The sequence below is a fragment of the Diceros bicornis genome, chromosome 11 (genome assembly GCF_020826845.1).
Source record: "Diceros bicornis minor isolate mBicDic1 chromosome 11, mDicBic1.mat.cur, whole genome shotgun sequence".
Classification (NCBI taxonomy): Eukaryota; Metazoa; Chordata; class Mammalia; order Perissodactyla; family Rhinocerotidae; genus Diceros; species Diceros bicornis.
In genome coordinates this window covers 23160058-23186217 of record NC_080750.1, presented here as the reverse complement: position 1 = coordinate 23186217, position 26160 = coordinate 23160058, and the positions used below count along the sequence as shown (strand labels likewise).

General features: G+C 33.1%; 2 pseudogenes; one reads left to right on the top strand and one right to left on the bottom strand.

Moving 5' to 3' along the window:
- The first annotated feature begins 15406 nt into the window (after positions 1 to 15406).
- LOC131411632 (U2 spliceosomal RNA) lies at positions 15407 to 15544 on the top strand (annotated as a pseudogene).
- Positions 15545 to 23937: 8393 nt separating this feature from the next.
- LOC131411616 (iron-sulfur cluster assembly enzyme ISCU-like) lies at positions 23938 to 24574 on the bottom strand (annotated as a pseudogene).
- Positions 24575 to 26160: the final 1586 nt, after the last annotated feature.

The following is a 26160-nucleotide window of genomic DNA, read 5'->3' as shown; positions in this document are numbered from 1 at the left end:
ATCATAAAAATATAGATTAGAAACAAACATCCCTCCTCCCCATAAAAATAAATAAAAGTGAAAGAAATACAATTTTAGACAAACGAAATTGAGAGAATGTATCACCATCTGACGGGCATTGAAATTATGATACTGGAGAAATAAGCAGGAGTTAATCCTAGAACCACAGATAATCAATTACATAGAGAAGTGTTCATCAGATATTTAGTGGTTTAATATATTTTATAAGTTGAACTCGTATATATTAAACATATTTAGTGTTAGGAAAAAAGATTTGGGAGAACACAATATCAAAATCAGATTGCTAAACAAAAGACAATTTGGGAGGTCCATAGATTTTTCTTTTTAAATCTGGAAATCAATGGATCTTATTTTAAAACTACAACTTTAGTCTATAAAGAAAATTCAGAAGTGAAACTTTTGCAAGAATTTATCATACAAAAAATGAAACTGTTCATACTTTAAATTCTTGTATTTTAAGGAGACTGTAGGATTTTGATACTTTGATGGCCAACATCTAAGTGTAAAGAATTAGTTAGAGGTCGTCAGTGATAGATTCAAATTGTTTTCAAATTGTTTTATCGTATAGTTTTCTATATATTTCAATCTGTTCTCCTCCATGCCAGGGCAAGTCTTTTCTACATAAGAAAACTTTGAAATTTTGTTTTTTATGAAGATCATGCTATAACATGTACTAACCAATTAAAAATAGGAAATGTTATTTTTCAGTGCAAAATTAAAACAAACAAACAAAAATTAATACTATAGGTCAAATACCCACGATCAATTACAGCAGATAGAACTAACATAATGGTCACAATATGAAGATTTCTTGACATAAATTGTCATTTGACTTCTATTTGTGAGAATGTTTTTAAGCATGAACATATTTTAAATTCTACCTGCATGCTCTTTAAACATTGATTTTTAAAAACTGATTGCACAGTTTTTCCTAAATTATCAAGTGTTGAAACATTTGTCAATGTCATCAGCATTAGTATTGTTTAGGAGATGTAATTCTTGTGTATCACAAGATGAAAAAATATAGCTGAAAAGATGCTAATTTGTAAAGGATAAAATACAAGATACTCAAGAGAAATAAAACGAATAATTTATTAACACATAAACAACTACACTGTTCTGGGTGTTTTTTTATGTACTTGTAAGGATAAGTATAAGACGTTATAATCAAATATGGTTTCCTCACTGGGCTCATCATTAATGATGCTGATTCAGCTCTTGCTAATGACAATTATAAGCCTTTGTTGATTAGGTCATTGAATTAAGTCTCACTGGTATCATTACAGCACATTTACTGTAAGGAAAGTAATAAAATGTGGAGACTTTTGTCTTTTCATTTCTGTAGAAATAGAGTTACTACTTGAGAATGGAGCTACATCTATTTTAAATACCTTTACTCAATTTTCTTCTCTCTTGCAGCCTGAAAGTGACTCAAATTATAGAGAATAAATTCTGCAAAAATATGCATTGGGATATAATATAATTCAGTAAGAAAAGTAGGTTAAACCTGAGATATGTGAATCTAGCTTCAGATGACCAAGCTCAAAGAATGTGACCAAACAAGTTAATATGACAGGACACACGATTTTTGTAACAGAAAAGTCGATCTCCATAAACATGAAAGAGACAAGATCTAAGTAATCAAGCTACATCAACAGGTTAGTATTCAAAACTTAGAACCTTGTTATAAAATACTAGTTATAGCTGAGAGATTTGGAGATAGCTATGCTGGAATCAGAGGAGAGGTCACAAGTCAGAATGAGATCCCCCTGAACAGGTAGGCTCATGCTGGCAAACAGCTGCAGTCTGCTGGCAACCAAATGACATCGTCACACTTTCCCTTCATTTAGGAATATTCTCACTAATGACCCGCATAACTTTCTATTATAAAAACCTGAGGACATCCTAGGGTCTCCAGAAAAATCATCCTGAGGCAGAAATTCAGGCGGTGAAAGATACACTTGTAAATCAAACTTGAAACAGTAAAAGCCATACACAGGTGGGGATAAAGTAAATATACCCCTAAATTAAAAATTGTGCTTCTTAGAATTAAACTGCATGTTTGAGTTTCTGACAATTCTTATGTTTTCCTAAGTTATTATTTTTTCCTGTGTCCAAAAGGCTTGTGCAATAGGCCATTGAATAATCCATGAGGTTTTTCTCTCTTACATTTTCCTTTCAGTGAAGTAATCACTTGTGACCTCAAATTAAGAATTGAACCTAGTTGTTTAAAAACATACATCATTTCAAACACACAATTGCTCATACCCTTATTGAAGCCCCACTATACCGTAGACAACCTAGTAATCTGTCTCTTCTGTATCATTAAATTTTCTGCTGAATATCTCTTTAAAGTATGGACATTTGCTACATAATGTCTTATAAATAAAAGTACAACATATAATTTTCAGCTAACTATAACAGGCTTGAGGGCCATCATGTTAGCACTATCCTTTTGTCTCTGTCTTACCATGAGTTATTTGAGAAACAGACTTGAAGACATAGAATTGATGCAGAGAATATACTGGAGTTTATCTCCCACTTTCTAAAGTGCATGTGTCTTTTAAGGCTTCTAATGTGTTTTCAACTTTTTGCTCATCTGGTTCTATTAACATGAAATAATTAAGATAGTGGAAAATGTAATGTTCTGAGGAAAAGCTAGAGGACAGAAAAGGTAATATAGCCCTGGGGCAAATCTATACATAACGTACTGCTGTTGTACAACCCATGTGAACCTAAACGGCTTCTTAACCTCCACCAGATAACAATAGAAAACAATGCATTAGTCTGCTCTGTGGCCACAGATGGTATACGATGGTATATAGCCGTGTTAATCTTCTCTAGCAAAGACACTATAAATTGCATAGTAGCTGCAATGGGATTACTTCTTTATTTAGTTGTCGCTGCCCACTCTCATCTGTCAGGATGATAGATGTATAGCTAGAAGAAGAAAAAAAAACAGGGTGACATTACTGAAGGAATTGCATGAAATTAAGATTAAGAAAGGGATTACAGACAAGAAAACAACACGTGCAAAGCACGGGGGTATAAGAATTAATGTGATAAAGTTCAGAATGGATGAAGTCTCTGGTCCAGAACATTAGAAGTTATTAGTGCCTAAGTACAAAGTGCAAACAGAAGGCATAGCATAAAGGGCTTCTCATGACACATAAAGGTCTTTATTAATTTTTGTATAGTAAACCAGGAATGATTTCAAGTATTTAACCAAGAGCCTGACATTATCAGAACTGTCATTTTAGAAACATTGCGTTTTATAAAAATTGATCTGGTAATAGTGGAAAACATGGCAAGGAGAAGGTAGTAAAATCTAATAGAAAAAAAAAATTGCAATAGCCCAGGTGAAAGATGACTAAGGCTTGCCTTGAAGTGTACAATCTTGAATATACTTGAAGATATTTATTGAAAGAATACAAATTTACAGTTATAAGAATAAGTTCTCTGGATCTAATGTACAGCATGGTAACTATGGTTAGTAATATGGTATTATATTCTTGAAAGTTGATGAGAATAGTTCTTAAGCATTCTTATCGCATCAAAAAAATAAAAAGTTAATGGTGTTGGGGCCAGCCTGGTGGCATAGTGGTTAAGTTTCTGCACTCCACTTTGGTGGCCCAGGGTTCATGAGTTCAGATCCCGGGCATGGACATACACACCACTTATCAAGCCATGCTGTGGCAGGCATCCTAGATATAAAGTAGAGAAAGATGGGCACGATTGTTAGCTCAAGGCCAATCTTCCTCACCCGGAAAAAAAAAAAAAATGTTAACTGTGTTAAAACTACATGAGGTGATAGATATGCTAATTATCTTGATCTTGGTGATCATTCTGTAGTGCATATGTACATCAAATCATCACACTATACACTTTAAGCAAGTACAATTATTTTTGTCAATTATTCCTCAAAAAAGTTTAAAAAAGTTACCTTTAATAGAACAAAAAAGTTTTTAAAATTCGTGAGCTATTAAAGGAGATGGGAAGTGCTATGACTTGACCTGGAAAGAAAGGGAAGGAATTAACCATGATCAGAAGAAAAGACAGCGCCTCCTTGGTGACCAGAGGAAAAGAAGAATGCGTGAAAAATGGAGATTAATTTTCTACTCCAGCGACTCTATGTATGTATGTATGTATCAATACATGAGGGCCTGTTGCACTGAAAACTAAGAATAGGAGCTGAAAAATGAGGTGCTTTTTCAAAAAAAAGTTCTTGTCCCTGGGCTCTGGAATTACAAAACTTATCATGCTTCTAAGAATTTTATAACTAATCAATATTGGTAACTTGTAGTATCACAATTCTATATGACTAATATCATACTGCAATTCCTCTAATAAAAATAAACTATGTAAGAATTTTTATACCTTTAAAAGTGAGAAAATATTTTTATAAGCAACAATATTTTCAGTTACTATGTTGCATTCACAATAGTTAGACGTTAGATGTGTCTTTTATAATAAAATATACTCAGAAAAATTAATGAACACACATCAAGTGGCCCAATACAATGGCTACTAGCTACATGTGCCCACTGAACAGTTGTAATGTGACTAGCCCAAACCGAGAGGTATTATTGTACAAAATATACACCAGATTTATATATGTAGTAGGAAAAAATAGTAAAATATCTTATTAGTTTTAACATTGATTGAATGTTGAAATAATATTCTGGATATAATTGGACTAAACAAACTGCATTGTTAAAATTTGGTTCTGTTTCTGTTTACATTTGTCAATATGGCTAATAAAAAAGTTAGTGGCTCACATTTGTGGCTCACATTATACCTCTATTAACCAACACTACTCTACAATATAACAAAAGCTAAGACTTTAAGAATTATTTAAATTACCAACTCTCCTGTAAGTTTTATCTAAGAGATAAAAAAAAAAGGAATATTAATAGGGCCTTTAGGAAATACACTGGGTTTATAAGTCTATGTTGCTAAATTTTTCCTATTTGACCACTATTTCTCTTTACTCTTTCCCCTGTGATTAAAACTATTATTTCTAGCATCCTTTCTTTCTTATTTTTATATAAGTGGCACATTTATCAAGCATTTGCTTTTCATTTTGTGTTTGCTTTCCATTCACCTTCATTTGGTAGATATGTTTGTGGAATTTTAAATTAATCTCATCTACTGATGACGGTAATATAAGAGAATATCAATATGTAAAAATAATATGCATTAATGTGAAATTGTTTTAGAACTCATGGGTGGGTAAAGTGATACCAGAAGATAATGAAATAGTTTAATACATTTATGAGTGTAAAGATAACCTAAATTCAGGCAAATAACACACTTTAACTACTTGTGTTGGAATTTGGCATGTTAGGGAATTATTTAATAGGAGGGAATTATGAAAAATGTTAATGAGAGACTTTAAGAAAATTTACATGAGGTATTATCTAATTTTACTCCTACAGGTTAGCCTACAGAATATCATGTTGTTACCATACTATAAGCAGTCATCTTGAGATTCTGGAAGCCATGAACATCTCTCTTCTACACATTTCCTGAAGACCTGGGGAATATCGGCTTCTATAAATTCAAGAATTTGTAACAACATCTTTTGTTTATTTTTTTGTTGATTATTTTTATTATTGTTATTTTCAAATGAAGATTCCTTCAGAATATTATTTCATTTTGTTTTTCTAATTTTCAGGTGTTATTTTATTTACGGGTATTATTATTTTTGTTAACATTTTACTATTGTGCATTAACTTTGCCAAATAATTTTATTTTATTTAAAGTTTCCAAATTGTAAAATGTAATCTAAAATCAATACTGTTTTTCTCTAATCATTTGATATTTCTAATTAGTGTTCTAAATTCAGTATTATGTTATAAATGAAATATTCAATCTTTCCAAATACTAGAGCATTTCAATTTTTTTGGTTGAAATGCACTATAGAAATGCAAATGTTGTACATATTTTTTATAATTAGTAATATATTAGTGTAAAATAAGAAAGGACTCATCTGTAGGACATATGTGCTGGCAAACACAAATGCATACTTGTGAGGCACCGTGACTCTACTAGCAGTCAATTATGAGTATCCTTTAAATTGGAGAAAATGTGTCTACTTTATTGCTTATACTCATTCATCTAAAAGATGTAAGCATGAATTTTGCTTATCTTTTCAAAAAAACAGCACTTCATTTTGTTGATCTTTTCTATTGTTTTTCTGGTCTCTATTTCATTTATTTCTGCTCTGATCTTTGTTATTTTCTTCCTTCTGTTAACTTTGGGCTTAATTCATTCTTCTTTCTCTAGTTACTTGAGGTGTAAAGTTAGATTAGTTATTTGAGATCTTTCTTTTTTCTTGATGCAGACCTTTATTTCCATAAACTTCCCTCTTAGAATTATTTTTGCAGTATCCTGTGGGTTTTGGTACGTCGTGTTTCAAGATATTTTTTGATTTCTCTTTTGATTTTTTCTTTGACCCATGGTTTGTTCAGGAGTGTGCTGTCTAATTTCCACATATTTGTGAATTTTCCAGCTTTCCTATGTTACTGATTTCTAGTTTCATACCATTGTGGTCAGAAAAGATACTTGGTGTGATTTCAATCTTCTTTTTTTTAAAGATTTTATTTATTTATTTTCCCCCCAAAGCCCCAGTAGATAGTTGTGTGTTGCAGTTGCACATCCTTCTAGTTGCTGTATGTGGGACACGGCCTCAGCATGGCCAGAGAAGCAGTGCGTCGGTGCGAGCCCGGGATCCGAACCCCGGGCCGCCAGCAGCGGAGCGCGCGCACTTCACCGATAAGCCACGGGGCCAGCCCCTCAATCTTCTTAAAGACTTGTTTTTTAGACTTCTTTAGTAAGTTTTGTTTTAGACTTCTTTAGACTTATACTTCTTTACTAAGACTTGTTTTGTGACCTAACACACAATCTATCTTAGAGAATGTTCAGTGTGTGCTTGGAAAGAATATACATTCTGCTGCTATTGGACGGAATGTTCTGTATATGTCTGTTAGTTCCATTTGTTCTAAAGTACGGTTCGAGCCCAACATTCCCTTGTTGATTTTCTGTCTGTTGCAAGTATGGTATTGAAATTTCCTATTATTATCGTATTGTTGTCTATTTCTCCCTTGAAATCTATTAGTTTGTGCTTAATATATTTAGGTGCTCTGATGGGGTGCAAATATTTTTATAATTGTTATATCTTCTTGATTAATTGATCCCTTTATCATTATATAATGACTTTCTTTGTCTCTGGTTACCATTTTTGGCTTGAAGTCTATTTTGTTTCATATAAGTATAGTTACCCCCTTGCTCTCTTTTGGTTTCCACTCACATGAAATTTCTTTTTCCTTCCCTTCACTTTGATCCTATGTCCCTATAGCTGAAGTGAGTCTCTTGTAGGCAGCATAGAGTTGGGTCTTGTTTTTTTTTTTTTAATTCATTCAGACACTCTATGTCTTTTGATTGGATAATTCAATCCATTTACATTTAGAGTAATTATTGGTAGGTAAGGACTTACTAATGCCATATTGTTGATTGTTTTCTGGCTGTTTTGTAGGTCCTTTGTTCCTGTTTTTCTCTCTTGCTCTCTTCCTTTGCGATTTGATGATTTTCTGGAGTGATATGCTTTGATTCCCTCTTTATCTTTTGTGTATCTACCATAGGTTTTTGTTTTGTAGTTACCATGAGGCTTACATAAATCATCTTATATAGTCTGTTTTAAGCTAATAACAACTTAACTTCAAACACATACAAAAACTCTACATTTTTACAGCCCCCTCACATTTTATGTTTTTGATGTCACAATTTACATCTTTTTATATTGTATATCCGTTAACAAATTGTTGCATTATAGTTATTTTTAATGTTTTTGCCTTTTAACCTTTATAATAGTGTTATAAGTAATTTAATCATCACCATTGCAATATTAGAGAATACTGAATGTATGTATTTCCTTTTGACAGTGTGTTTTATACTTCTAATGTCTTTATGTTACTTATTAATGTCCTTTCATTTCAGCTTGAAGAACTCCCTTTAACATTTTACATTTAACATTACCAGCTGGAGTGCTAGATTTGTGAACAAGCTCCTTTCAGAGAGAGGCTGGAGACTTGATTTTATTGTGGAACAAGCTGGGAGGAGACAGTGGGTGATGTGCCCACCAGCTCTATCAGGCTCCTGGGATGATCCCAGTCAGCTCCCACATGCAGGTGATTAAAAATTTGTGAACATCAATAAGTCCAGTTCTAGTAGTAAATTGAGGTGAATTCCCTGAAAAGGCGATACTGGAGAAGCCCTTTTATGGATGGGAGTTGATTCATCAAGTGTAGAGAAGCACATAAGGTCCATGAAGGGAGAGGATATATCTTAGATTTCTTTCACTTAATTTTTTTTTACAAGTATGGAGAAACAGTTGGTAAAGGCAATAAAAGATGGTACCGTGTGATGACAAATTTATTGTAATTAGATCATGAATATCTGGTGAGTTCTGCATTAAAAATTTATAAACATTTTATTTCTAAAATCTTTTATATACAACAACACATATCCAGGTCTTTGCTGGCCTCAGGTAAACCAATAACAATATCACTCTGTCTCTTTTCAAGGGAGTCACTTATTTTTTCCCCTTTTTTATTGATAACTATAATATTCTAATTACAGAAATACGTTTGACTTTCTTAAATCTAGCTATCTACTGGAGAATGATTTTGAACACAATTATAAAAAGATTACATTCAGAAAACATTATTTCTAAGCAAATTCCTTCAATAAGTTATTCATGGATTTTCAAAGGGTAACACATAATAACCACATTTTGTTATCATGTAGTTCTCATTAGCAGCATTAAAAATTTATAATTATTATTTGCTTAGTATTTCTCAAGTGCTAATAGCATATTAGAATTTTGGACACAAACTAGTACTTCTTTTTAACAGATGCAGCTGTGGGAATGGAAGTGAAGAAATCAAGTTCTACAACCAGGTTGAATGAAGAAGGAAACCCCCGGAATCCTTTTTCCTTTTCCTTGCCCTATTTCCTACACAATACATTCCATCAATAAAATGATTTTGAACAAAATACAAAATCAGCAATTCTACTGTAGGGCTAAAATTTTACATTTACAGACTCTTAGAGCAAGTATGAAAGACTGGATTCACAACCTAAAAACTCTTTTGTTTTCTCTCTTGGGTCATTTTCTGATCACTTAATACTTGTCTGTTGTGTAAGCCATTCCTAATACTGCATTAAACGCAGAAAAGAGGTTGCCCTTTTTTCATACATGCTAATATTTCAGATGAAAGATTAATATTATGATGCATTTTTCCTTTCTTGCTTTTCTCCCTTTTTCTTCATACATAATATCTCTATATAAGCATATGTGATGATACACATATATGTACCTACCCACACATATATGTAATGTATTTTTTAAAAAACAAATTATTGTTTTAAAAAATAAAATGATGCGTAATTCTGGAACAGTGATTCTTGAGAGAGGAGCATGCACTTGCTTCAATTACCACCTGTATGTGCTAAGAAAATTAAGGAGTGAGAATATACTCCTCAGTGTGGAATAAAGTCTCAGAGAAGATAGAGATGAAGGACAATGCTAACCACACATTATCTATAGAGTTATATGAACTGGCAGGAAAATAGAAGCTCCTCATTTCTCCCTCCAATCTGTCATTCTTAAGGTACTTTACAGACCCCTGCAGTCAGCCTTACAGATATCCACAACCTGTCTGAATATCTATTTAAAGCCATAGACTGGTATAAAATGGTCACTTTTATCTTTGGACATATTTAGAGAATAAATTTTAAATAAAGTTATGAGCTATGGGTTCTCCCCATGGAGTAGTCCATCATAATGACATAGAGTTAAAATGATAAAGAAAATTTTCTTTTCGCAAGGTGGTTGTAACAAATTAATGACACTGTGGAAATATTGTCTGTATTCACAAGTCACATATTTTGTTTTCACAAGGTAGAGGCTTCAGACGAATGGCTACCCTGCATGGCTGGTGATGTTAGTTATAATTTTAAAAAATGATATATAAAATAAGAAAGAAGGATATTAAGTGAAGAAAAATGGTGGCAGCATTAATATGGAACATACAAATAGAAGAGAAAAATGTAGTAGAAATGGGTAAATACTACAGAAGAAAACACTTAAATGCATTAAAAACTAAGGCTTCTTTACACAAATGACATAATTAAAATGACTCATTTTTATGAGAATTTAATTTTGAAAACCAGGGGTATACTAACTACTTTTATTATTCTTTTTATTTCCTTGATTCTTTTATAACTGATTTTTTTTTCTACTAAATATGACAAAATTCTGAGATAATGCCTCTGACTGTGATTCATTTTCAGTGAACAATGAAGGCTGACCTTCAGACATCAGGTCTTTTTTAGTCTTCCTTATTAATATTTTCAGATTCCATACTATTATTTTATATTCCCCCTAAGCATTTTCCTCACCAGGATTTTGAGCCTGGCTAAAAATAAATAAAAGGAAAGAAAAGAAGAGAAGAGTTGAAGAAGAGAGATAGAGAGAGCATATTAATAAGAACGAACAATGAGAAGATAATTAGAATCCATAATGCCTTTGAGATCTAAGAATTCTGAACTCTATAAGCCCAGGTACTCTGAAACTATACCTACATATCTCTAATTATAGTTTTGCCTCCAGTTGGAGATTATCAGAAATCTCGGGTATTAGTTTTCTATAAAAATAGCATATTGTATTATTGGCAAAGAAATAAAATATAGAAATTTTAAAATGAACAATAAATACAGTGATGATTTCTTAAGAAACATTTTCAGAACATGTATGCAATGAGGCAATTTGTATGCAATTATTAAGTATGCCCTCCTCTTCTGATCTTTCCTATTATAATCAGTAATTACATTTCTTTCAATAAAAACCCCCTAGGAGACGCATTTTTAACATACAGTCAAAGAGTTAAGTAAATTAATTTCATTTAGTGGTGCATTTTTTTCTCTTTTCACTTACTCTTCAAATCATCATGAGTTTTATGTGCATTAATATTAAAATATATAATAAAATAATAAATTAACTCTAATTTTCTAGCAAGTGTTATCTTTAATTAAGAAAAAAAGTTGTAAAAGCTAACTAATCAAGAGACATCTTTTATCCTTTAAATTTAGCATACATGTACATATACCTACCTCAGGCTTGCTGGGATCTCTGTCTTATTAATACAATACAAAATAGAACATTCTCCCAGTCTCAAAGTTGTTATTGTTGCCTAGTAGAGGGAGTTATGCATGTCAACATTTCAAGTATTTTATTAACTGAAAATAGACACATGCAGATGATGATTAGTAAATAAGAAAGAAAATAGTCAATTTTATTTAGGGAAGGTCCTGAAGGCTTTATTGAAGAGATTAAAATGGCATGAGTTTTCAAAGATGAATAAGTGTTAATAGGAAAGAGAATTTGGGATGGTGTGAAAGATTGTAGACGTATTTCAGGAAGAAGGGAAGTACAAAAGTAAGATTCAGAAGTGTGAAACAGCTTGCCATTTTCCAGAGCTGCATGCAGTGTCATCAATCTAGAGAATGAGGTCTGTCAGTGAGGATTAGGGAAGGGGTGGCTTCTGAGAGTCCTGGAGCAATAAGCAGAGAATCATATGAAATTTCAGAAATTTTTATACAAGTTTAAGGAACATTCACTTTATTTTATAGGTAAAGAGAAATCAAGGTTGCATATTAGGCAAAGAAATTATATGATCATAATTTTTTGCCCATGATAATATTTGGAAAATATGTGATACATTTATAATTCAAAGTGATTTATTTTTATCTGTAGTATTTTTTAATTTATTTGTTTTTAGGGTTGTGATCTCTATGATTAGAACTTGAGTCTAAATCTTACTGTCCCATCTAAGAGACAACACCAAGTAGCTAGAGAAAATGAAGTCAATTAAGCAAAGTCTTCTAAAAACACATAACAGAAACCATAGATTTAAAGTCAAAGTTTTGCATTAAAAGAACCAAGCTTTTTGAAAGATGAAAGATTTTTGAAATCTAAAATATTAATTGTCAGAAGTACTCTGCTTAGAGCTTATATCACATACAACATGGTAGAAAAAATGCAAAATAATTTAAGAGACTTTTTTTTTATTTTTCTCCTATTTGGAGAGGAGATAATTCAGAAGGATGTGATGGTAAAATCTTTAGCGTGGGAGAGATAACCAATAGAATAATAATAATAGCATCCTTGATGTAGATGCTGAGTTGGGATGTTAAATGCAGATAGAATGTAGAAATTCCATACAAGTTTAGAGTGATCTCAGAGCACTAGAACACTTGTGACTCACTTCTCACAGTGTAGTCTAGGTACACTCTAAGCCTCCTGGAGACGTTGTGCATTCATTATGGTATCTGAGATGTGAAGTACTAATAGCTCAGCAAAGTTAAGTAGACTGAAAGATCGAGAAGACCCCCAAGACAGTTTTACAAATCCCTATGTGGCAAAATGCAGGCAAAGTAGCCAAGACTTCCTGAACACCTTAAAAATGTATGCATTTTTTCAAAAAACAGATGTGTATGAACGACTTTTATCATTATTTTTATTTTCTTTATATGCATATATTATATATATATTTCTCCAGTTATCTATTTATCTAAACTAACAAAATGAAAAAAAATTCTCTCTTGAAAAATACTTTCTTTTCATTTTGATTGTTAATTTATTGATTTCCCAGACTTCTACATTGTTAACACTTATATTTTAATGTATTCCAGGATTTATCAGGGTGTGAGAGATAACAATATCAGAATTAGAATCCAAACTTTAAAACTCTAGCACACCAAATATGAGCAAGCTAAATATGAGACTCTTGTATTATTCTGGTACCCTAGAAGGTGGCTTTACTGGGCCTAGATTGGTAGGATCTGGGTGATTTTTAGGAGAAATGGGCTCAATTTTTCTATAAAGACAAGAATCCCCAAAAGTAGGTTCTTGGGATTTGCAATATTAAGTCAACTGTTATATAGTAAAAGAAACAAATAAAAAAAATCACAAAGCTATACACTATGGATGTCAACAGAAACAACAAATAAAAGGTTAAATATCAATATTTGATTTATGAGAAAAAGAAAATTAAGAAAAAACATAAAATATTTTAAAAAACAAAGATAAATCTTTGAACAAAAAATAAGTAATTAGAGTTTGTCTGAAAGGATAGGTTGATGCGAAAAAAAAAAAATACCCAAAATGATGTTTCAGAAATGGTAAAATATGCATATTGGAATTAAAAAATCAATAGGTGAATTAAACATAAATTTTGCAAGTGCTCTAGAGAGAATAAATGAACTAGAAATTAGATCTGAAGAAATTACCAGAATATAAGCAGTGAGTACAAGATATAAAAGAAAGGTTAAGAGACATAGTAGACAAAATAAGAAGATTCAGTATATGCTAAGCAGAGACATAAAGGGAGAAAATAGAAAAAGATAAAAAATAGACGCTGACTGCATTTTTTTAAAAGTTGGTAAAAGATATATATCCACCGACACAGAAAAAAAAAAAAATTATGTAAAAGAAAACGGATGAAAATAATAGTAAATCCAGAGCTTGACTATGATAGAAAAACACCAAAGAGAAAGAAAAGATGTTAAAATAAGCCAGAAGGAAAACTATTGCATTTCCAAAGATTTTTTAAACAGCAACAATGGAAGTCAGACAAGAATGGAATAACATCTCCAAAATGTTTATAGAAAATAGCAGTCAAACTAAATCATGTACCCAACAAAAGTTGTCTTGAAAATAAAAGCTAAATAAAGAGTTATTCAAATGAACATTAGAATGTAAGTTGGGAAGTGTACGTTTAAATAAAAATATTTTAGTTTCTTTGTAAATTTGAGAAGGAATTTAAAAGTAATTTTTTTATTTTTATTTGATTTTATTTGATTTTATTTTTTTGTGAGGAAGATCAGCCCTGAGCTAACATCCATGCTAATCCTCCTCTTTTTGCTGAGGAAAACCGGCTGTGAGCTAACATCTATTGCCAATCTTCCTCCTTTTTTTCCCCAAAGCCCCAGTAGATAGTTGTATGTCATAGTTGCACATCCTTCTAGTTGCTGTATGTGGGACGCAGCCTCAGCATGGCCGGAGAGGCGGTGCATCGGTGCACACCCAGGATGCAAACCCGGGCCGCCAGTAGCGGAACGTGAGCAATTTTTTATTTTGTAAAGTTTTAAAATATGCACGGTAAAATGCATTACCTCTAAAACATTTTTAAAAATGTATAAAATCCAAACAGTTAGAGAGAAATAATTAGGTTAAAATTAAGATAAAAGTAAGAAGATGAAGAATAATAAAACAAATCATTTAAAGCTCAATCAAAGGGCCAGCCCCTTGGCATAGTGCTTAAGTTCGGCGCACTCCACTTTGGTGGCCCAGGTTCACAGGTTCGGATCCCAGGAAGGAACATATACCACTTATCAGTCATGCTGTGGTGGTGACCCACATATAAAATAGAGGAAGATTGGCACAGATGTTAGCTCAGGGTGAATCTTCCTCAGCAAAAAATAAATAAATAAAGCTCCATCAATCAGAAAAATCAACAAAGAAAATGCATACAGAATGAAGAACAAAAAATGTGTCAGAATCTAATAAACTACCACTCAATATACAATAGGACATGTAAAAATACTGTGAAAAATTACCTAGTGGGGGAAGGTGAGAAACTTATTATCATAATAAGAATATAGTGAGAGAGTATATAGGGAATATATCTAGATATAAGAATATATTTAAAAGTTCAAAATATGTAAAAATATAGATTTGAACAATGCAATTAAAACACTTTATTTAATTGTCATATATAGGACATAGTGCCAAACTAGAGATTTGACAGCCTTCTCCAACATATGTGGAATAGTCACAAAAATTAAACATGTCTAAATCATGTGGACAACGATTTAATCGATTATAAGTATTTAATGAAACCCTAATAAAAACTCCAGACACTGAGGCTCAGTGAAGCTTCCTGGTTGGTGAACATACTGATGTGCTGGGAAGGTGACATACCTGGATTCTAAGAGGACAGGGCATGAAAATTGTGCACCCCCTCCCATAAACTTTGCCCCATGTGTCTTTTCATTTAGCTGTTCCTGATCTGTGTCCTTCGTAATAAAACTGTAATCTTAAGCATTGTGTTTTCACTGACTTCTGCGAGTCATTTTAGCAAATTAAAACCTGAGGGGATTGTGAGAAGTTCCAAATTTATAGCCAGTTGGTTGGAAGCCTGGGTGGCCACCAAGACTTGCAGGTGGTGTCTGAGGTGGGGGCAATCTTGTGAAGGACTGGCCCTTAACTTGTAGAATCTGCTCTTTATATAACTACCGTCAAAATTAAATTTAATTGTAGATTGTTTCTCGGCCTTTTGGCTAAGATCAAGTGTAGCATCTGTTCTTACCGGTTTAAACTTAACTGTAGAATACCCAGTTGGTGTCAGAAAATTGATGTCAGAACAGTTTTACCAACATTTATAGAAAGATACTTATAATATTAAACAAAGTCTTTCAGAAAATTAATTAAAAAAATCCATACCCTAGCTTTCTTTTACGGCTGAGGAAATTGTGATCTAAAAATTTAAATGATTTGCCTTAAATCAAAGTCTTAGTAAGTAGGATGTTGCATGAACATCACCTTCTAATTCAAGTCCAATACCTTGCTATTATACTCTGTTAACATCAAAGTATGAATCAGCAAAATATAAAGAGTATAATATATTAGCAAATGAAAGTGGAACATTTAATGACTTTTATTGAACAATGACATTTTAAGACTTTGAATACTAAACTAACATTGGCCATGATGAGGGTCACATAATACATTCATATCATATCCACATGTGATTAGATAACTGGTGAAAGTATAGTTATTAAATTGTTCCAGTCATGATTTTTTTTTGGTGAGGAAGATTAGCCCTGAACTAACATCTGTTGCCAATCCTCCTCTTTTTTGCTGAGGAAGATTGGCCCTGGGCTAACATCCGTGCCCATCTTCCTCTATTTTATATGTGGGACGCCTGCCACAGCATAGCTTGACAAGGTAGGCCCGCACCCAGGATCCGGGCCTGTGAACTTCGGGCCCCTGAAGTGGAGCACGTGAACTTAACTGCTATGCCACTGGGCCAGCACCAGCTAGTCATGATTTTAATTTATAATTTATTAATTTAAGCAGTCGTCTTTTGGGTAATAGAAAAAACAAAATTGCAGTAATATTCTATTTATCCATAGAGGAGAGAGATGAACTAGAGCTTCAGTTTTTGAGATTCTAAGAATATTGAGGGCAAAAATAAAATGATATAATCTGAGAGAGGATGCATCAAACATTTTCTTTCATAATTGGTTGGGGAGGAATGTAATAACTTAGGACCACACTACGCTAAGGTGAGGGTAAAAAATTACAAAGTTGATTGCAGTGGCACACTGATGTGCAAGCAGGAATGTATATTCTGATTATTTTTTATTTTTAAATTTAACATTTGTGTACTTTTTAAACACCATTATTGATGTCCTTAATAATTAAACAATAATCTACTCTCCCTGCCTCTTTGTATTTTATGATAAAGAAGAGTAGAAATGGAGTTGAATTAAAAAATAAAAGAGCCAGTGCATAACCTACTTTTTAAAATAAAGCTTTTCATTTAAGTCTAGAATATTATTGATTGTTTAATATCATGATATTGGAATAAAAATGAAATGGAGAGTGAGAAGAAAAATGCACATGCAAGTCATAATGGAAAAAAAGTAAAAACAGGTTGAATGAATTATGGCTGCTGTTATGACGGGACATAGCATTCAATCTGCAATGGAGCACATAGATAATAGGACAGTGCACTTAAATAGAAGCTTTTTGCTAAAAATTGAAGATGACATAATTACAGTTTCAGTAAAAAAGGCTGACCTTGATTCCTGGATGTGTTTATCTGAAATATTATGGGCAGTAATTCAGTAAAAGAAAGGTGATCTAGATTTTTAAAGTAAAAAAATACATACATATATACAAAACAGAAAAACAATTCATGGGAAAGAAATTTCTAAATTAAGTCAATTTAGCTCATATCAGATTTTGTTGTGTTCTTGGTCAATTATCAAAGTCCAACTTATAGGTGAGTAAAATTATTATTCAAAACCTTAGATATTTGTTAGTTGGGATTTTCAGAGCATCTGTGGTTTCCTGTAATCCACATTTTAGTTTTAAGTCCAGCAAATTACTTTTATCAGTTCACTGCAAGACAGTCAGTCTCTGGTGAATTGAGCCCTTTGAATAAAATAATCAACTATTAATTATAAATCACAATATCTGTAAACATTTAGGGATCTATATTTACCCTAAAAGCTTTACTAACCACAAGGACCTCTTTTGAATATATACAATTAAAATAAGAGATAAAAAGTAAGATAATTCTAAAATCTCTATTTGGCTAGACTCTACCAATAATGGAATCTTTCATATAAATAAGTAAATATATATATTATATTTTGAGAATTGTTTACTCTGGGAATTAAAGTATATTCTTCTATGTCCTCACAAAAGATCCAACCTAAAATTAAACCTGCAAAAATTAATTAGAAAATTTGAAATTTCCACCCTGTTTTAAAAGTATAGTGAGTATGATTCAAGAGATTGTCACAGCATCTTAAAAAGATATTTCAATGAATTCTAGAAAAATTAGAATGTAACAATATGTAATGCGAGTATTATCCATGTATTCTAATTCTAAAGAAATGCATTCATTTAACAGATATTCAGGAACCTGCCCTATCTTCCCAGCTCTTTGTTAAAAGCTAGGGATTGAGAGATAAATTTAATTCAGTACATATTGGGAAATTTAGAAAAGAAAATCAAGAATTATAGCACAGTGGATTAGTACTAAAATTGTACATATCCATAGAATGCTACAGAAGCCTGGTGCAGGGTACTACCTTCAGTCTTAAGAAGTTAGAGAAGGCTGGATCTCAAACTAACAGAACAAGTATGTATTAGACCAAGCAGGAATAAAGTGGTTTCCAGATCTGTGCAAGCCAAGAAAATGTGTAAAATAATGATAAGTAGCTAGTCAAGTAACTAACATTAAGTAGCTAGATAAGGGCAAATGATATACAAGAGATGTCAGATGGTTAAGGCATAGTTCAAGGTCTCATAGGTCATACTAAGAAGATTCAACAACAATAAATAGCCAGCAAATGATTTTGAACAGAGTAAGACATGCATGATTGAATTTATTAAAAAAAAACCTTTGAAAAGAGTGTGGGTGATCAGTTTAAGAGGGCAAATGAGAAATTCTGGAGAGAGAGAGATAGATGGGAGAGGGAGAGAGAAACTTTAAGAGGCTGTATTATTTACCTACATGAGAAAAGTGAACTAAGGCAATAAGGCTGAGAGTGGAAATTAATGAAATAGAAAATATATGCCATAGAATGTATAGAATGAGAAAACTTAATTTTTAAAGTACTATTAAAATTGTTAAAAGAAATAACAAATTTAGTAAAACAAAAAGAGAGAGAGAGCATATATAACCAATATCATGAGTAAAAAGGAGGTCATCGTTACAGATGTTTATACAGTAAAAAGATTACAAGATAACATTTCTGCTGATAAATGTCACACTTGATGAATTCGACATATTTATAAAATCCTGGATAAAATGACATCACAGCTGACACAAGAAAATACAGGAAATGTGACGTGTCCTAAAATTACCATAAAAATTTAAATTTAGTTTTAAACTCCATGTCCCCCTCAACAAAATTTCATAATGAAGTTTAAATAGTGTCACTGAAGCTTTAATAACAGCAATTATTATACAGTCATCAAGAAAAAAGTAAAATAAATGGAAATATTTCTTAAAATGTTTGAGGAAGCCAGTATAACATATATACCAAATGTGACAGACAGTATAAAATAAAATTTAAACTATGAATATCAATGCAAAATTTCAAACAAAGTAGTAGCAAACAAATCTAGTTATATAAAAAGGATAATGCATCCTCACAAACTTGGGTTTATTCCAGGAAAGCATGTTATTTACTATTAAAAATAATAAATATAATTCAACAAATTAGAACAAAGAAAGATCAAAATGATCATCTCAGCACATAAAAGAGAGTATTTTATAATATTCAACATCCATTTGATAAAGAGGACCTACAGAAAAGCTTACCCTAAACAACATATTAATGTCAAACATTTGTGAAAGCTTTACCTCTGAACTAAGATGGCCACTGTCAACACTTCTATTCAGCTTTGACCCAGAAACCCTACCCACCGCATTAAGGCAAGAAATATATGAGATGTCTACACAGAAAGCCATAAATCATCAGTGTGAGAAATTAAATGTATAAATAAATAAAATTATTCAGTTGAACCACATAAAATATTATTTTAATGGGTCCTAAAATATTTATTTATTTGTTTATTGCAGTAACATTGGTTTATAATATTGTATAAATTTCAGGTGTACATCATTATAGTTCTATTTCTGCATGGATTACATCATGTTCTCATGTTCACCACCCAAATACTAATTATAATTCATCACCACACACATATGCCTAATTATCCCTTTCGCCCTCCTCCCTCCCCCTTCCCCTCTGGTAACCACCAATCCAATCTCTGTCTCTATGTGTTTGTTTGTTGTTATTATGTACTACTTAATGAGTGAGATCATACGGTATTTGACCTTCTCCCTCTTATTTCACTTTGCATAATACCCTCAATGTCCATCCATGTTGTCACAAAAGGTCCTAAAAGATTTAATCTAAGCCATTTGATTTTAATACTCCATATTGTAAAACCATCAAATCTTTCCAAATTTATCTATTGATTGAATAGAATTCCATAAAAATCTCAATGTAGTTTTTGTAGAAATTGACAAGTCCATTTCTATATTTATTTGTAACTATAAACAGCCTAGGAAAAGAAAGAGAAATACGAAGCAGAAGAACATTGATGGGCTTATGTTACTGCATCTCAAGGGTTATTTTAAATGATTGTAATGAAACGTTATGATAGTGATGCGAGCATGAACAACTAGATCAATAAGCGAGTCCGGTATAAATAAAAACAATCCATATAGAACAATCCACAGACACACACTTGTTATGACAAAGATGGCACTGCATAGAAGTAAAGTGGAGAAGGTGCTTTCAACAGTGGTGCTGCCTCCTTTGAGTTTTGACAGGGGGAAAAAGAGAAACTACACCCCTGAGTTCCGTGTGCTTTAATAGACAAAAAGCAATTCCCGGTAGCCTAGAGATCTGAATGTGAAACTTAAAATAATAAAGCTTCTAGAAGATAACATGTGAGAATATTTTAATGGCCTAGGGGAGGAAAATATTTCTTTAAAATGAGACCCAAAAACAAGCTTTAAACAAAAAACAGTAAATTGGCCTACCTTAAAATGAAGAATTTCTGTTCATTAATAAATATCCATGTGAGAATAAAAAGATAAGCCATGGAGGAAAAGAACATAATTGTAACTCATATACCCAACAAAGGGCTGTATATTTAATATAGAAAAAACTAATAACAAGAAAAAGATAAAATCCCAAGAGAAAAATGATTGACACACATGAAATGGTACTTCATAAATGATATCCAATTGAATATAAAAACATGAAAAGTGGCTCAATTGAACTAGTGATCAGGGAAATGCAAATTAAAACTAATATGAGATACTAGTACCGATCCCCTGCGAATGGCTGAAATTAATGAAATTGTGAATACAAGGTGATATGGAGCAATAACAACCATCATCTTGTGCTCATGTGAATGACAATTAATTAAAAACTCACTTGGGAAACTGTTTGGCATTTTCCATTAATGGTGATATGATGTAGCAAGTTTACTACTAGGTATATACCACAGAAATTTATGCACACGTGCACCCACATGTTATGTATAAGAATGTGCTTAGTAAAATTATTTGTAACTGCCCTAACTAAAAACAACTAAAACATGCATCAATATTACGATACAAGTAAATTTTACCACATTCCTAAAATGAAATGCTATACAAGAATGAGTAAGCTATATCTACATGTAACTATATTGTTTTATAAGATCTAAAGATTCTTTTCATGGCAAGATATAACACACTGACACTGGGATAGATGAAAGGCAAAATTTTTTTATTTACCACTCTGAAGCAGAGAAGGCTGCCAATCCAGGCCATATGGGGGTTGCACCCCGGGACAAGGTAATAGCAAATTGGAGCTGTAGGGGCCAGCTTACATATGGCAAGTGGGGTGGGATTGGCTAGGTTTTGTGGAATCTCCATGGACTGGCTATTTTAAATAATTTGGCTGGGCTCTGGTGCATAGGAGATGTCCCTAGTTGTACTTGGCCTTGGGATGATTAAGACTGATGCCCAGTGGCTCAGAGTATGAGAGCATGATAAGGGAAGTGGTTGGGGTGATGACTTAGCTGCTCATGAAGAGGAACTCACCCACCTCTAGCCAGGGCCTCAATACTGGGTCAAGACAGCACAATTTGAAAAACAAACTATATTACACATGTGACTTACAAAGACTTAATATTTAGTGAAAAAAGCCAAAGGAAAACATCCTTTACAATTCCATTTATGTAAAGATAAATTAAAACGTAATGCTAATGTATCAGTTTAGAAATCAATTAAGAGTTTCTTTTGAGGACTCGGGAGGAGGTTCTATCTGGGAATGAGTATGAGCTGGAGCTTTTAGGATCTGATAAAGTTCTTTTTCTTCATTGTATAGTGGTTCACTTTTTCACAATTTATTTAGCTGTACATTTACACACTTTTGTATGTTAGTGTTATTTTAAGAGAAAGATTTTATATATACACATATATATATACACAGAGATATATAAGCAATCTAATATATGTTATGCTTTCTACAGCCATTCATTTATAAAATTTAAATAGAGTGCCAAAAAGTCTGAATTTAACTCAACTAAATGTAAGTTTTACCATCAAATAAATTATGGGGAAATCTAATGTATTCATTTTATGAGAAGTGATTCATTCAAGAAAGCTGCTAATTTATTATCTCCCCAAAGATAGAATTTATTATGAGTAATTCAGAGGAGAGCATAACATGAAGGGCAATCCACAGGAGAGTTTGTTTTCCCATCAGTCTTGTATTAGATAAAAAGCATTCAATTTTTTCGTGAAATGGTCATGATAATTATTACAGACACCAGCCCTAGAAGAGAAAATTAGCTAGAAACTAGAAATGGAGAGCAAATGTAAGATAATTAACTGGATAAGTCACAATAACTTTTGGAAAAAAATATTTCAATGACACAACTAAATGGCAATAATAAGGATTGGTTTTTCTAACAGCTACATTAACAACTAACATTAATCTCATTTCATCCTGAAGGTGGCTCAGCAGAAACAAGAAAAAAAAAAAGACAATATCAAGTTCTGAGGAACTTATATACAGCATGGTGACTATAGTTAATAATACTGTATTATAGACTTGAAACTTGCTAAGAGTGGATCTTAAGCATTCTCACCAAAACAACTAGGTGAGGTGATGAATACATTAATTAACTTGATTGTGGTAATCATTTCACAATGTAAACATATATCATATCTTCACGTTGTACACTTTAAATATATTACAATTTTATTGGTCAATTATATCTCACTAAATATGGAAAAAAGACGTTCTTTGACACAAAAAATTCTAATAGCTAGAGACAACCATCCAAGGTAATTCTGCAAGGTACAGAGAACTCGGGCTTTTGAGACTTCACAAGGCTTCAAGAGCCTTCTTGTGCACCTCTCCTCAGAGGGCATCTGGATAAGAAGACATTACATCCAGGGCTATACCGGTTGTCCACCATAATCACTAATAGTAATCCTTTACCCTCTCAAAAGTGTCACTGTGTAGACTAAAGTTGTATGCTTACTCAAAACAACTAATTATCTACCAACTTCTCTCTTCATCAAGTTATTGGTGATAAACCACTTCTTAATATTCGAGAGGCTTAACCATTAATTTAATGTGAGTATCAACCCCCAAGAATATAATTGATTAAAGACTTTTGACATCACAATCTATCAGTATAATCAGGATTTTACAACATCAATATTAGTTGTTGTCCCAAATATCACAATGGTGATTTTTAAATTTATTTTCTACTCGTAAAATATTGAGGACTTATGCACATTGAGTAACCAATTATATTGGGTCTGAAATTACAACAAATTATTTACCACTTCATATTATTCATCAAAGGAAGACAGGCACATTTTGATATTCTTTAAAACTCTTGAAATGCAAATGCATACTTCTGAATTAATATTTTATTAGAAGGCAGTTAGTATATCCCTGCAGGTCCTGAATCTTATTTTTTAGTTTGTTTAAAAAAAGTAACATGTATGTAATAATAAATTCTCCAATCAGGTATACAGCTAGATAAGTGCAAGTCTGTGAATTTGTAATTTGCCAAATGATTTGGAACAAATATTAATTTTAATCCCTAATGTAGATATTATAATTTGCAAAGACATCTTAGAATACAATTTAACAAGTAATTATTTTCTCATTTATAGAAACATCGTAAAATATTTTAATGTATGCATAATTGAATACCTTTTTTTCTTTTTGTCTTACATTCTTTTATTTATTGTATATATGCAGATCTGTCGTATGTACAATATTTGGTTCTATCAAATAATCATACCAAGGCAGTCTCTTGATAATCTTCCCCAAAATAGATTCAGGTAAAATAGATATTTGTGCACTTCAAGGACTTGATAGTCCTTGAGACTTCATTATTGATTCCACTTTTGAGGCCATACTCACAATTCAAAATACACACAAACTGGGGTAAAGCGATAGAGCGGCTAAAGAAACCACGGATCCAGAACAATTACCCTGTGTATTTTGCTTGCATCAGAGCCACAAGGTGAACAGCGAATGCTGTGCGTGTCTCACAGCTCTCGTAGCGCGAGGGACTTCTGAGCCCTGCGGAGACTGCACGGCGGTGGGCAGACAGCTGGCGTGGCCTGCTGGAGGCTTCGCCAAGGGCTCACTGCCCCTCCGCCTCGCCTTTCTTGGGTTACGTTTCAGCTTGTAATCAGCCAGGGCGGCCTTGATCGCATCTTCAGCCAGCACGCAGCAGTGCAGTCTCACAGGAGAGAGGCAGAGCTCCTTGGCGATATCTGTTTTTGATGGTCAAGGCTTCCTCCACCGTCTTCCCTTTTACCCATTCCCTGGCTAATGAGCTGGAAGCAAGGGCAGAACCACAGCCCAATGTTTTAAACCTGGCGTCCACGATCTTCCCCTTTTCATCCGCTTGAATCTGTAGTTTCATTGCATCACCACACGCTGGAGCCCCCACCAATCCAGTTCCCACATTTTTAGATGTCTTGCCAAGGGACCCCACGTTTCTAGGATTTTCATAATGATCAACAGCCTTCTTGTGATAGACCCCGGCAGGAGCTGACAGCTCCCGGTGGGATAGGCGTGGGCTCGGCAGCAGCAAGGCTGATGCCACCCGCCTCAGACAGCCCGCTCCAGCCCCCGCCATCTTACGGGCTTGCGCCTGCGCAGGCGAGCCAGAGCTGAATATCTAATTATAGCTTTATATTAGAGAGAGAAACTTCTTTTGTAGCTTTGTACGTTAGCTATAATTTTTTAGTAATTTAAATATTTCATATTAGGTTTTTTTGTGTGTGTGAGGAAGATCAGCCCTGAGCTAACATCCATGCTAATCCTCTTTTTGCTGAGGAAGACCGCTCTGAGCTAACATCTATTGCCAATCCGCCTCCATTTTTTTCCCCAAAGCCCCAGTAGATAGTTGTATGTCATAGTTGCACATCCTTCTAGTTGCTCTCAGCATGGCTGGAGAAGCTGTGTTGGTGGCGCGGGAGATCCGAACCTGGGCGCCAGTAGCAGAGCGCGTGCACTTCACCGCTAAGCCGTGAGGCCGGCCGGATATTAGTTTTAATATAGTAAAAATATTTCGTATAGAAGTATTAAAAATTTTAATCTTAATGGGTAATACATATGTAGAAACAAAAACACTTATTTAGATATATTGGATGGAAAGACTGATATGAGTATTTTAAAATTGGAGTGTAGACTAAATTCAAGAAAACATCATTTAATTACTTTTGTATACATGTCTTGTTATGTAACTGAATATGCTTTATTCTTATGTCCTTAAATAAAATCTTTGAGTATACAGTCATCCCGCTGTATCCATTGGGGATTGGTTCCAGGACTCCCCACAGACACCAAAATCTGCAGATGCTCAGGTCCCTTATATAAAATGGCATAGTATTTGTGTATAACCTACACAATCCTCCCATATACTTTAAATCATCCCTAGAGTACTTAAAATACCAAATCCAATGTAAATGCTATGTAAATAGTTGTTATACTGTATTGCTTAGGGAATAATGACAAGAAAAGAAAGTCTGTACATGTTCAGTATAGAGGCAACCACCCTAGGCCTTTGGATCCACAGTTGGTTGAATCCACAGATGCGGAACGAAGGATACTAGGGCCAACTGTATAGAGATATTTAGGAATAGGCTTTGCCTTTCATGCACAATAAAACATTACATTGACCTATCTGATTAGGTAGTAACTAGAAATAAAAGACATACACGGTATGTATTTCCTTAGGAAAATTCATAAGACTGTGGTTCAAATTTAAAGTGCCTGCAACTCTCTCAGATAAATAGAAGTGGTCATGGCTGTAAGGAGGGAAGCATGATGCAGAGCATGGAACCCAGGGAACCCAGCCAGTTCTCTTGAGACAGGGTTTTTAAAGGCCCGTCTCCAATAATTGTACCAACAGAGTCTTCAGGGCTTTCAGCCTAAACAGAAAATGCATTAATGTTGTTTTTAATGCAAAAGATAGCCTTCTAAGAAAAGGCTTTCAGTCAAATGAAACTTGGAACAATTTGTATTTTTTGTGCTTATAATAAGCGAAAGTGAAAATGTGTACTGATTTGAGCGATAGATGTATTTCTATAAAAATCATTAAATTTGATTATTTATAGTTCATTTCATCATCCAAATTTTATTGGGGAAGAACAAATTTGAGGCTAATATGGGGAGATTGGAGAAATTTTCTAGGCACTCCAGGCGTTTATTTGTACCAGA